At 39.1% G+C, this 14,429-nt stretch overlaps 1 protein-coding gene across 10 annotated transcripts in view; it reads left to right on the forward strand.

Annotated features, from left to right (window-relative positions):
- erc1b (ELKS/RAB6-interacting/CAST family member 1b) overlaps nucleotides 1-14,429 on the forward strand; it is a 225,045-nt gene that overhangs the window by 171,297 nt on the left and 39,319 nt on the right. The gene's annotated exons all lie outside the window — the stretch shown is intronic.

A 14,429-nucleotide genomic window follows, 5' to 3' on the forward strand; every position in this document is an offset into this window, starting at 1 on the left:
GTTGCCGTCTGTATGTCTGTCAGCCTCAGTGATGATGACAGTGTAAAAATAGGACTGATGTCTGGTGAGTGTCTTTTGAAGCACCGGTGTAGTGAAATGTTTTCTCCATCGCGTCTCTTCCTCGCCCATAAATCTCCACTGACTGCGCGCCGTGACATCGCACCCAGCTCTGATGTGCTGTCCACATTTTATTAGCAGACGAGAGAGAGCGAGTGGAACAGCATGTCACTGTGGAGCACAGGAGTTGTTTTTTAAAAATGGTCCTGTGCAGATTAAACGGCAGAGTGGGAACTGCTCCCCGCTGCCATCACATGGTTCATCGATGTCACAATTAACTGTGGAGGGAGGGCGGTTTACACTGCTGCTCAGAACAGCAGTCAAAAGTTGAGACACTCTGTCTTTACTTCCCATGTACAATTTACTTGCTCTTAAAGGAAAACAGACCAGGAATTTTGATGGCTTATCCTGAACTCTGCTGAATTTTGTTCAATCAAATGCTTTCTGAAATATGAAGGAAAGCTGTTTTTTGTATCTTTAAGATCAATAAAAAAGGACAGTCAAACAGTCAAAAATGATTCAGACAGCAAATTTATTTTTATTTATTATTTTTTTATGTAAGTGAGGATATCAAAATAAAGAAAACTGTGACATACCCAAAAATTTCATAAAAATTTGGGAGTAAAATGATCCCAACACTTTGACCTGACCATGTTTTGCTCAAGTGTTTTTCTTTAAGTGCTAATTCGACCTTTTACACCACAGATTAAACACAATGAAGCATTTCTTGGTCATTGGTTGACCTAAATTACTATTATCTAATTGTGTTCTTAAATTGAACAGGTGATTGGTTGAATGCAATCCATTAAATAACTTAGTCAAACTATGAAAGTTATCTGACATTATCAAAATGAATTTGTTCTGAAACAGTTTATCTTTGAATTCTTGTCATATTTTATTATTTATTATTTTTATTATAAACTATATCAAAATATACTGTGATCATGTGAGAACATGTTGAGGGTGTCTGAATACATTTTGATTTGACTGTATATACAGAATATATATGTAGGTCATCTTACATTTCATATAGTTTACTTATGCCGAACATGAAGCAGGGCAACAACTCAGTGCGTGATGGAGCCTAGAGTACAGTTAGATGCCCCTAAAATTCATGTGAGTTTTTGGTATTTATATCTTATGATACAGTTTAGCAATATCACATGAGTAATGAGAGCAATATCACTGAGGGCTGTTTTTGTTCCGAATAGCATGAGTGCAAACGTGATATTGATTTGATACAACAGTTCAATAAATAAGAAGTTAATTTTGTTATGTTTTAGACAGAATATTACTCAGTTTGCTCAATTTTACCAACAAAAATATTGCCTGTAAAGCCAGAGCATAACTGTTATGCGTCTCGGAAAATCCTACAGTGGTGCATCGTTAAAAATTATTTTTTAGAGTAATTTACTTCATTCTAGCCGTTTGAACTCCACCTACTGGCAGTTTTAGTTTCTTCATTGTATCTTTTATATAGATACAATATCTACAATATATATATAATATATATTTCCATATTAAAATAACACAACCATATTCAGCCATATATATATCACCTAATGTGTATATGACTTAATTTGCAGCAGTATGCATGCTACAATGTTGTCACATGATCTCATAACATTGTATAAATACAGCAAGTTGCATCCAGTTATCATATTGGAGATTAAAAAAAATGATGTAATCCAATTTTGGCAGTCCAATCAAATGATGAGTAAGGAAAGAGATGTTAAAAATTGCAGCTGATAATACTTTCGATTCATTCATCATAGTCAAGCATGTTGTGCACAGTGTTGTATGCTGCACATTTAGCTCATTTAATAGTAGACCATATATACAGGGCATTTGCATACTGTGCACATGCAGTACACCTCCTGCTGAAATATAGCGCGTTACAAGAACAGCAGCTGGCGTGGGAGTTTGACCAAAACCTCCAGCGCAAGTCATCTGAGCTCCCCACACCCAGCCTCTCCTTTCTAAAAGCAGTGTTGGCTCCGAACCGGCAGAAAACACTCCCACCTGCACGAGTTGTCCAAAAAATATTTGATAAGCAATACAATTTATCTTCCTTGCCCCTGCGCGGTCTGAAGAGGCTGCATTAATCCACGCCATTATCGTGGAGCATGATTCAGACCATTAATCATCTCGCTGCTCATATTTGAAATCTTTACGACACCTCAGCGGCTGCGAGAGTTTCTCCGCGTGCACAGTGAGCTCTCTGTGTGCTGTGGAAAGGTGTAGAACAGTTAGTGTGGTCACCGCCTCCAAACCCAAGCCCTCCTCCATCATAATTCTCAGCCTCCTGATGGATCTCAGCAGAGACTTCCTGTCTTTTCCCCTGTTAACTGTATGTCAGCAGACATACATGTGTGTGAGCGTGTATTTGGGGTTTCTTATGTCAGCGTGAGTGTTATGGAAAGACTGGGCTGTGTTGGGTAGTCAGTAGTAGATCGCAATACTAGTAAATTGCATGATTCTTGATATCACTTTTGGTGCAGAGGCAAAAAGTAATATGCTTTTGAACACACACCTATAATTTAATCCTGTGTGGTGTGGGGTAGTCATATGGTAGCATATTTTCCTTTTCCTACCTTAAAGAAAAAACAACAATATAATGCATTTTTAGAAATAGAAGCCAATGATATGTTGTTTTTAAACCACATGACTTCAAGACTGCTTTTCTTGGGGTCACCAAGTAAAGACAAGGTTTGAAAAGACATTTCTACTCCCTCATGATATATTTGATAAGTTTTTTAGATGTTGTTCGTGGATCAGCTTTACATTAAGAGATTTACAGAAAATGATTAAAACCCATGACTGCTTTACCTCAATGGACGCATTTCTGAACAATGGAATTGTTCTTTTTCCAATGAGATCTTATTTTTAGGGCGTTTTGTTCAGTCAAATGCTTTTTTAAATATTCTTGGTACAGTTCGCTTTCACTAGGCAACCTTCCAAAGCGTACCAAAATGTGTCACGCAAGTTGCATGCGAGTACAACTGTCCTCTTATTGTTCAGCATTTCCTCTGCAAAAAGTTCACTCCATGAGCTTATTGTGTCTTATGTGTAACTGTCAAGACACACACAAACACTATACAAATGTTTAATGCAGCGATAGAACAGGAATAAAGGCTTCATCGGGACAGCATTCTCACACTGAGAAGCGCAATTGCGCAACATTTTAAGATGAAGAGATGCTATATTGGTTTTCAGCTGTGATAACTTATGTGCACACTCACAGAATCAGACACTGCTGCTTTTTATATAGCACATTTCCCGTTATGAATTCGAATACCATTTAGTCTGATGGTCCTGTTGGGTTGTATTGCTTTCACACCTCAAGCGAACCGCAATCGGGCCACCTCATTCAGCCGGTCTCGAGCATGATTGCCGATGTCTAAACAAACCGAACTGAGGGAGAAAGTTCACCCGGTTTCAGAAACAAACACTCAGGTTTGAAGGCACCCTTAGATAGTCGCATTTAAATATCTTAAGATATTTATTTTTTCATTTGGTTTGACCATGACTTTTTAGCTCACCAGCCTCTGTGGCTAGTGGCTTTCCAGTTACTAGCCAATCAGCATTTTCACTGGCCAAAATTTTGCTGTTGGAAAATTTTTTGTTGGTTATATGTAAATGACCACAGAACACAGCCAAATCAAGTCTGTGAAATGTATAACATGACAGTTTATCAAATATTTAGCTCTGAAAAGGTTGATATGCCTTAATCTGCATATCAACAGTGCTAAGCTGAATATTTTTTAGATTTTGGGGTGTAAATAAAATTTAGTGTCAAGCATTATTCTCATCAGTATTCATCATACCTGAATGTAAGTCATTCTCTTCAAATGCTATTGATCTTAGAAACGTGTATACAAATGTTTTATATTAATTTAGAGATGGTGCCTAAATTTGCAAATATTGAATGTCCAACGTCAAGCCAACTTAATGCCAGTCACATCAGATGCGTTGTGTTTGTTTAGTATGTTTGAAACTATATTTTCATTTGCTAAACAAACTGGAAAAAAAACTCAATGCCTCTGATTAGATATGGCATTCATAAACTTAACAGAATCATGTGTGATTGGTTCTAATGCGCAACACGATTATAACAGATGGCTTTTGAGAAAACTAGAATAAAATGGGAGTGACTGTGTTACACACCACAGCTGAAATCCACCCGCAAATGATGGGTTTGCAGGTGTTAATGTTAAGCTCTGTTTGCATTTATGCATAAATAACACTATTATGATTTCTTTCTTTTTTGTAGGTTTTATGGGAAAAATCAAGAGCAGTGTACAATTAGCTTTTCCAGATGACAATAGTGAGAATCAGATGGGGAAAATAATGTGTACCATACAGAGTTGCATTTGACTGTTTAATATTAATACCGCATCAAGAGAAGAGCATTTGATTCATGTGTGTTCACATGCAAGCATTTGATGCATAATAAAAAAACTTTTTTAGAATTAACTTAGTACTAGAACTTCTAATACTTTTGACATCCCTTCTCGTAGACGCAGATTAGTGTTTGAGTCATCAATACAGTCTCATTGTAAGTCGCCCATGTGTTGTGTGTGTGAGTTTGCGGCGACCCTGCTCTCCTCCTCTTTGGACATGAGGATATCGAGTGTATGTGTAATGAAGTGTGGCTGAGCTGACAGGGTGCTTCTTTAAGAGAGAGAGAGGGAGAGAGAGAGCCTTGATCAAGTGAATGTGTATTTTAGTCCCTATTCGGAGGTGGAAGACATGCCAAAGTGTCCGACTCACCCGTTCCCTCCGTAGACCTCTTGAGCCCAGTCTATCCGGGTCTAAGCATGTGTATGTTCGAAAATCAAGACAAACAGAGGGAAGTGATATTTATCCTGACAATTTCGGTGAGCTTCATTACTCTTTTGTGCTTTCCAATGACTAGAGTTGCAGTTTTGGTCTTTTGTTCGTTTGTAACCAATGTATCTCATGACTAACCCCATCCGCTTCTTAAGGAGATGACCCGGAGTGATTCAGACCAATTACAGTTTGCTGGTCCTCTGGGACAGTGTTAAAAAGTCTGGTTGCAGTTCTGTAACCGCAGATTGAGTGTTAGTGTTAGTTCCCACAAGTCCTGGAATGGCGTTGGTAATTCCATCCCCTCGCAAACTGCAGATTTGGGTCGATACGTCTTTCTCTCATTACCTGCTACAGTGCCTCCACGAGGCCCCGCCAGAGTCGCTGTCCTCGCATGGCTTCGGGCAATGGCGGGCATCGGGATGAGTCGAGATGCCAATTCAGTAAAGGGCTCCGGGCCTGCTGAGAACAGCAGAGCTGTGGTTTTGGGCACCCCTCAGAGGAATAAAATCGTTTTGTCTTGCAGCTACCCACGAATAAACTTAAAATGCAAAAGCGGCAAATCGTTGCCAAGGCCACTGTGTGCATGTGTAGCCAGCTCAAGGCTGCCGTCTGTGTTTTAAAAAACATACCTTTATTGGGTTCAAAATGCTGGTGTTTTGTTGCAAAGGCTGAGCTCTAGGCGCCTCATGTCCCTGCTGCGGACAAAGTGATCACAGAGCTTAATTTAGAGCATCCTGCAGCCAATAACAGGGGCAAAGAAATCCAGAAAAAAAGCACACAAACAACAGCATCAACAAGCGTTCGATTCATTGCATGATCTTGTTTGGCTGAAGGTCTTGGAGAACTTGTGCCGAGGGGGGCGTGCGAATGGAGGTCGTGGCTCACGGGCCCATCCGTGCTGGATTTGTCTTGGATCCGATGCAACTCTCACTGCTCGTTTAGGAAAAACGAGTCGCTGTGTTTTCGGAACACGAGACCTCAAAACACAAGCCGCTAAATGCCTGTTTGAATAAGGCCTGTGGGTGTCCAGCTCGTCCAACGTGTGACGTTGTGGAGGAGAGGAAATGGAGACTTTCCACTGCATCTCCGATTGTGGAGAACATTTTACGATGTTGTTATTCAGTCAGACAAATGAATTTTTTTGTAGAACGTTCTGTGCCCCTTTGGCAAGCTGTGAAGTCTCTCTGCAGCTTTATTATTACAGGGTTTCGCCTTAACATCGCTAATGGTTGGTAAAGCTTTGCTTTTCTACTGCACAGAAACTGCTGTTTTTCTAGTTCCTGTTCCGTTCCTCTAATGAGGGTTGGAGACGGTCCTCTCTTTGCCTTTTCTGGCTCTTCTGTCCTGTCGGAATGACGACCTGGGATTCTTCTCCTCTTACCTCAGTTCCTAGCCAGTTACACATAATTGTTTTGATATAATCTTGATAATTTCTGAAGCTTTGCTCATTGTTTTTCTAGTGTGATTACTGGAGTTTGCTAAAGCCAAGCATCGCGATTACTATTGCTCACAGTTAGTGATTTAAACAAACCCCGACCCCTGAGTTTTAAACTATGGTTATTATCCTGCATGTTTGTGCTACAGACACGTATGTTGCTTCAACTCAAACGTGCTACTGCTTTTTCTTTTTTTTAGCTATCAGATTTAAAAAGGTAGCTTCATAGGTCATTTGACCACTATGGTATCATAAACATTGCCTCTTTAGCTAAAAGAACGCAAAGAAAGAAAGAAAAATCATGCGGTTTCATTTTTAAGTTGTATTTTACAGTAAATAGGGCAACTGACTTATGCCATCATATAAAGCATCATGATTCACTAAGTTGTTTTTGTCCTCCACAACCACTCATTTTCTTCAAATATTTTGATATTCAAATGACATTTTCCATACTTCCCTTCTTATTACTGTATATATGGCATGAGAGGGAGAGAGAGAAAGTGCTGTTCTTGCTGTGGCTAACACCAGCTTTCTAATTCTAACTCAGTAAAGAAGTCTGTTTGCTTCCATCTGGGCTCCCAGAACAGAGAGACCATTCTGTTTCCTCCCAATTCCCAGTTATCTGCTCTGTTCGATTTTAATCCCAGGCCTCTAAAACTGGAAGCACTACAACTCACAATCATGTAGAATCCTTTCTGTCATGCTTGTCCAAGGAGCTTATCTCAGCGACTGTTATTCATGCAGGGATCTGGGACTGTATTTTTGTGTTATCTTTGCTTTTGATGTCTTGGCCTCTTTAGCGACTTCTGAGACTTAGTAATTACTTTTAATGGTTTGAAAAAAGACCATGACAGAGCACTAAACTCTTTCTTCTTGACTATTTGTGACTTTCTTTTCGTCCTAAAACACATTATTCTGTTGTTCATTGTTCAGAGGGCAGCAGCATCAAACATCAAAGTGCACAAAACCAAAGTAAGGTTCAGTAGTTGACAGTGGAAACCGTATATTAGTGCATTATCCTATAAATATGTCTTTTTATTGTTATTTTCCTGTGTTTATAGTGTAAGATGATTATGTTGTTTTATTTACCTGGTCCATTAGACAATAGTAGTGAGAATAAGTGTTGTTTGCATAAAAAAAAAAGTATTATATTATAATCATTTATTTTAATGTTATTTCTACCTGGTTTGTGATGTTTGTTTGTAGAAGATAGAAAATTTGTACATGGAATGTAGAAGACGGTTCCAGTTGTTTGGACGGGAAACTAATGTTTATAGCAGGGGTTTCAACACATTGAGCTGTGATTCTTGTGTAGGAAATGACTTCAGCTTCATTTGACATGCTTGTTGTCAAAAATATACTTGCTATACAGCAGACTGAACACTAAGGTGGAAAGAGGTTAGGTATACCTATAGCAAACATATTTTCTGTTACCTGTGCATGTGCATGTGCGCGCTTACGTGCATGTGTGATCTCTTACACAGTTAAAAGCCTTAAATATAATAGATAAAATATTACTTTTCCAGAGCTCATGTTGAATTAAACACACACATACACTTGCAAAGTAAAAGATCACCATTCATTCCATACATGTCGATCTACAGTAGGTTAATCTTATAGTGGACACATCTGTGTCATATTCACCCTAACATCACAAGACAAAAGTAAGGAAATACTTTTCCCCCCTCTTTTTTTCTTTTGTTTTCTTTTTTTTAGCAAAACTTTTATTATTATTTTTTTTACATGAATGCATAGCTTTTTTTAGACAAGCGTTATGATATTCACTTGATCTAGACATGTGCAGATTTTCGATAATGCAATATATCATGATAATGAATATGCATGATATTGTTACCATGGGCACTTCAAAATATCGTAAATAATAATTTATTAACAATTAATATTTTTTTTATCTCAATGTTGTTCATCACAGCACCAAATACTAAATAAGCTATTTATTTTCAAACGTAAAAAATTTTTATGTTTTAATCTGGACTACAACGTGCCCTAATGATTAGAACTGTTCTGATTATTTGTTATTGTAAACTTTGAGACATACGACTTCATTATTTAACATGTTAATTCATTATTACCAAACTGACAATTAAAAATACTTATAAAGAATTAATTATTCTAAGTAATGTTCATTTCTTAGTTACTGTTTAATAACATTAAAATCAAAATAACTTTTTTAATGCACCTAAGATAAAACAATGATCCGTATTTCTTAACTAACATAACCAAAAACATTAATACTTTCTGTACCAAATGTAGCTGTTGCTCAATCTTAGTTAATGCATTAAATAATGAGACTTTATTGTAATTTGTTCCCTGTTGCTCTTTATAGCCTAATTCTTTTGCACTTTAATCTGTTTGAAAAGTATACTTTTACAGCTCTGGAAAAAATGAAGAGACCACTTAACATTGATTTCTCAATGATTTCTCCATGTTAAGTGGTCTCTTAATTTTTTCCCAGAGCTGTATATATATTTTGGTGCATTGTATTATTGTTTTTAAACATTCAGAGTTATTTTTGTTATAACAAAAATAGTTCTTAAAGCTGTTATGCTATGGCAAGCCTTTTTTTGCAACTTATTTCAATATCGTGATAATATCATATACCGTGATAAAAGCTTCAGCAATTAATTAACATGAAAAATTGATATCGGCACATGCCTAACTTGATCATTCACTAGTGCTAGCATGCATTCTTTCCTTTTCCTTTGCTGCTTTACTCATGATCACTCCCGTACACAGATAAGTCTGTATTAATCTATTATTACAAACATAACTCAGTGTAATAAAAAGTTTAAGGAATCATGCATTCAAAAGACAAAATATGATTTGAAGTATTAAATACTGCTCCAATACATAATCTTTTAAGTATAGTCATTATGTAATTATTGTGATTGCATAATTTGACACATTAAACGTGTGCAATTGAAAACCCTGGACTCTCTGATTCAGTCAGCTGCTCTTCCCACTGAGCTGCGTCTATTGGTTTAAGCTACTGCTTTCGATTCCAAGGAAACCTTGATGTGTGAAACTTGATTTTCAACTCAGAAATAGCTTTAACATGGATATGTCATATATCTGGCAATTCTACCTACTCTCATCCATTCTCTTCCAGCTTTTCCAAGCAGTGAGTGAATAAATATGCTTATTCAGTCAGGGCGTTTTGGCCTTTAGCCTCGCAAGTATAATTGAGTAGCATATTTTTTCAGCGTTTTTTTTTTTTGTGTGTGTGTGCTGTGAACACACAATATCTTGCATTTTTAATGTATTAAAATAAAGCTTAATATGGTAAGGTATGGAAAGGTGGGATGAAGAGGAAGTGGATTGAGGTTGTGAACTCCAAAGGTCACAGGGTGCCGTGAAGAGGTCACATCACTCTGGAGGTGTAGGAAAGGCTCTCGTTATGTAGTTTCACTTCCGTGACCCCAATTATGAGCTTGACAAAAAGGCCTTTGATATCTCACTGAAATCAGAGCGATGACTGAGAATCGTGAGACAGCGCTTTTTCAGTTTTACATTTTTCTCCCTTTTTTGGCAGCTCGTCAGCATTTTTGCTTCGCAATAGATGGGGGGTGGAGGGTGGAAATGGGTGAGAGAAATGATAATGGTGGAGAAGTAGAATAATTGTGAAAATGATTAGATTAAGTGAGCAAATGAGCTCTCCAGTTGGAACGGAAACCAAAGAATTGAGGTCAGCATTCCTGACAATTATCATAAGAGCAGAGAGAGAGAGAGAGAGAGAGAAAGTGAATGTGAGAGAGGAGGAGAGGAAAAATCCAAACAAGCAATCGAGGTATGCAGGGGGAACAAAGATGGAAATGCTAAGACGGATAAGGGAAGTAGAACGAACAGGAAAGTGTGGCACTTAGAAGCATTCCAGCTTTGTGCTTTTAGATGTTTTGTTCTGGTGGCAGTAACTTGAGCAGATTTGTAAACTGTGCAGTGCGCTCAAGCAACGGGCTCAGTGTGCGTCCCCCATCCGCTCGGCTTTATCAAGTCCATATCATTGCCTGTAGCTGAAGGAATTTTGAGGAAAGTGAGGTCTTGGAACAAGGGGGAAAGCAGAGAAGCAGAGCCCCAAGTGCTGGATTCCTGAACCCCGAACACACACACACACACATACACACACACACACACACACAAGCGTTCCCTTGCCATAAGCCACTCAGACAGGGATCTGGTTTCATGGTAAATTTTATTACACATGGATGTAAGGGGCTCCTACAATTAGGGAGGGCTTCTTAACAGGGTCTCGCTTATCCGTCTGCTTGTTAGCCTGCTAGCTTGAATATTTTGTTCTCCAGTTTTATATTCTTTCCCAACCTCCCCTTTCTCCCCGTGCCCAGCCTCTTCCATTCCATTTCAAGCTCTCTAACTCGATCCCAATTTCTCCACTAACATCTCTCCTCTCTTTCAGCTTCCAGCACCGGCCACCTTTTCTTTCTTCTTTGCTTTATGGCTCACATATGAGCTGTTAAGTTAGGAGTGTGCCTCCCTGTTCTGAAGCCATCTGCGATCAGCTCTTCAGAACCCCTCTGGCCCTTTGAGGAGATCCGGTTTCCAGGAACGCTCACCCTCACCTCCCTCTTTCTTCACGTACATACACAAACACCTCCCTGTGGACCCCCTCGACATCTCTGAGATTCCTCCCTCCTTGCCTTCCATTGTCCGTGTTTTTGAAGCAACGTCTGCGGATTGTGTGAAGATTGGATGTTCTGCCAAAGTAAATCCAGGAGGTTTAGTGGTTCCTACTAATGTAGGGTACATGATGTCATTGGCTAGATCATGGACAAGGGTCGAAGGGCACACATGGACATTTGTAGCAATTTGTCTCTTCTCTCTAGTTCTCCCCTCCGGAGTGAGTTTATCTCCTGGCGGAGGGCCTCTTCCTCTTGGAGAGTGGCAACTGTATAACACCCCTCACCTGTTTTCAAAACAAAGATATGAGCTTGAACGTTTTTGAAAATCATCTCTGTGTTTTCATTCTTAGTAAATTAGAGGGGGTCAGCCTGAGGGGGAGGTGGAGGGTACTCGGTGTAGTGATGTTTAAGTGACTCTGGCATGTTTTAGGAAAATTATGGCAGATTTGCAGTATTGCCTCATATATCATTTTATTAACCCTGGAAAGGTTCCTCAGTTTGACTGAATGAAAAATGATACACTTTTTTTGTTACACAGAACCAAAAAGTAGATGTTTTGAAGGCTTTGAAGATGAACTGCTTTCAAGCTTAAAACAGCTTAAAAAGACATTATATTACAAGTAACTTTATATGAGAAAAAGCCTTAAAGGCATAGTTGGCCAAAAAATGTCTCAAGTTGTTCCGAACTTTCTTTCTTCTATGTAACACAAATGAAAGGAAAAAATCCATGTTGTTTTGGACCCCATTGACTTTGTGTATAGACAGACATTCATCAAAATATCATCTTTTGCTTTCTGCAAAAGAAAGAAAGTCACACAGGTTTAGAATGCCATTTGGTTGAGTAAATGTTTTAGGTGAACTGTTCCTTTACACTTGAGGCACAATGTCAGAAACAAGATTGCACCCCAGTGCACATATACACACACTTGTTCGATTGTACAGACCTATGAGCAAAGATTTCCCCAGTGCAGTTCAATAAACATTTTATGAGTCCCTGCGCCCCACTAAACTCGGTCGGTATCGAAAACCACTTCACTCGTGAGCCGGCAAATAAGCAAATACCTCCTCCCCCTTTCTCTAGTTCTCTCTTTTGCTTTGCAAATGAGTTTCTCTCTCTCCAGTGGCCAGAGTTATCTGTAGGTGCTCTGTGGCTCCAAACCCTGAAATCCTACAGCTTTAAGGCAAAATGTTTGTTTTTTATGTTTATTTTTTTTTAAGTACACGTTTCTTTTTTCAGATTTTTCGGGAGAGGAAGTGAACGATGCATGTTCATGCGGAGATCGCTGTGTACGCCTAATGTTAGTGGAGTTGGCTGAATCATTTTTCTTGATAACTTCTTTGCTTGTATGTAGGTCTGTACCAGGATTTACATGCTACAAGCCACAGAGCTTAAGCCTGACTTTCCGAACCCTCACCCCGAATCCTTCGCACTAACCCGCTGAGCATGTGGAACAAATTGTCTCAAATGGGGTATTTTCCTCCTCGTGAGGTAGTGACAGTTGATCTAAAATGTTGCGTTTTTTTCCAGGGGCTATAATGGCTTCCCCTCTCAGCGTCTCGGCCTCCGGCCTTCTCCTCCATGTAGACTGCCGCCTTCTGTGAAAAACTGAGAGGTTGTTGAGTACAGAGTGTCTAAGAGCTGCTCAGAGGTTGTTTGTTCAACATTTGTATTTAACCTCTGACTAAGTGGCTTGTTAACAGGTATAGAACGAGTCGTGCCTACACAAGAAACCGAGGCAACCAGAGGCATCGTGCCTTGTGGGTATAATGTTGATGTCTGTTTTCTGTGCATTTTCAGACCTTTACGAGCACAGGAGAAGGTATTTTAAAGAATGTGTCAATTGTTTTTATCTATTTAATTAGTCAAATGGTGCCTAAGATAACATTGGACCCCTTATAACTATATCTTTATCATTATCTTTATAGTTATCATCCTTGGTGTGAATGAGACTTTAATTGCATGGACAAAAAAAACAAGAATAATTTTCTTTCTTCCACATAAGCATCTTTTTGTTCCACAGTCATGAGTTCGGAATGACATGAGGGTGAATAAGTGACACATTTTTGGGGGGTTACTGTCTTAAACTATCCCTTTAAGACAGTAAATTTCACCCTGGCCATTTGCATTGTCATCATTCTGACCCAGACGTTCACACACGGTGGTCGTTTAACGTTATGTTTATTACTGTAGAGGAAGAGGAGGATGGGAGAGAGAAATTGGGGGTGTGGGAGGTGGAGGGAAGAGGGTGAGAAAACCAAACAGAAGGAGCCCAACCATCACATTCTGGTCAGGGAGCAGCCGGGAAACAAGCCGAAGAATCTGGTGGGGCAGGGTGTGGGTCCACTCGCATTCGAAAGTAATGTCTTATTGATACATTTCATCACTCATTCCCGTTGCCGTGTGGTGGTTGAGTCACTTGTGATGGTCGGCTTGCCAAATGTAATCACTTGCGCTTTTGCTTATTCCCGCCATGTATTTATCTAAGGAAAACTGTGGATGCTGCCCGATAAGAGTTCACTACATTAACCCCAACTCAATTTCAGGTCAAAAATGAAATTGTTTTATATTAATTTATATAACCTCATTCTGTTCCAAATGTTTATGTAAAACATCAGTGAAATATTGTTAACTTCACAAAAAAAAGGCACCATACACGTAGTTTAAAAGTAATCCAGACAACTTCCAAGGGTTTGGAAGCTTTTCTTTGTGCCGTTATCGCTATATAATATATAATATTGAGAGAGATTTTTAGAACTATATCTTTATAGTTATAGTCTTTGGTGTGAATGGCCCTTAACACTCTGAATTTGAATATACGGAAGTAGGAATGAAATTTCAAAGCAGAGGGTAAATAATTGCAGAGATGAAATTATTGTTGAACTTTTTAATTGGTAAATTGTAGAGTAAGAGAAAAGAAAAAGAGAGAAATACGAACTTTTCTGCGGGTATCTGTTAATGTTGCATGCAGAATCCAAACTCATGCGGCCCACGTGAGTTCCACAGCTCAATGTGTCAGAGCCTGTACGCACAGCCTCATCTCCAACAAATTAGTGCATTTCTAATCTAAGAGCTGAGCAGACACGGAAACCTCGGGGCGCTTGTTAAAACTGTACTTGGGTTTGAGGCTTTGAGCATGTGGAGGCTTGAATCTGTCCTGTATCAAGCAGGGAGGTGAGTATGCGTATGTGTTTATATTTGAGAGAAGCTGGTGTTTTGTTCTCTATTCTCTACATCTCGGCTCTTCTCTCACTGTCTCTGTTATTGCTTTTTCACACCCTTCTCCTCTGGGTTTAAAAGATCTCCGTCGCTGGCTTTTTCCCTCCTCGCTCAAATCCATTCCAGCTGAAACTCGCGTGAATACTCTGTGATCCCTCTCTCGCTGTAGGGCTCGAAGTAATACTCTGTCTATCAAAAGAAATATCAGAATCACTTCTTATAATGCTTGTAA

Source organism: Pseudorasbora parva, chromosome 20 (assembly GCF_024679245.1).
Source record: "Pseudorasbora parva isolate DD20220531a chromosome 20, ASM2467924v1, whole genome shotgun sequence".
Lineage (NCBI taxonomy): Eukaryota > Metazoa > Chordata > Actinopteri > Cypriniformes > Gobionidae > Pseudorasbora > Pseudorasbora parva.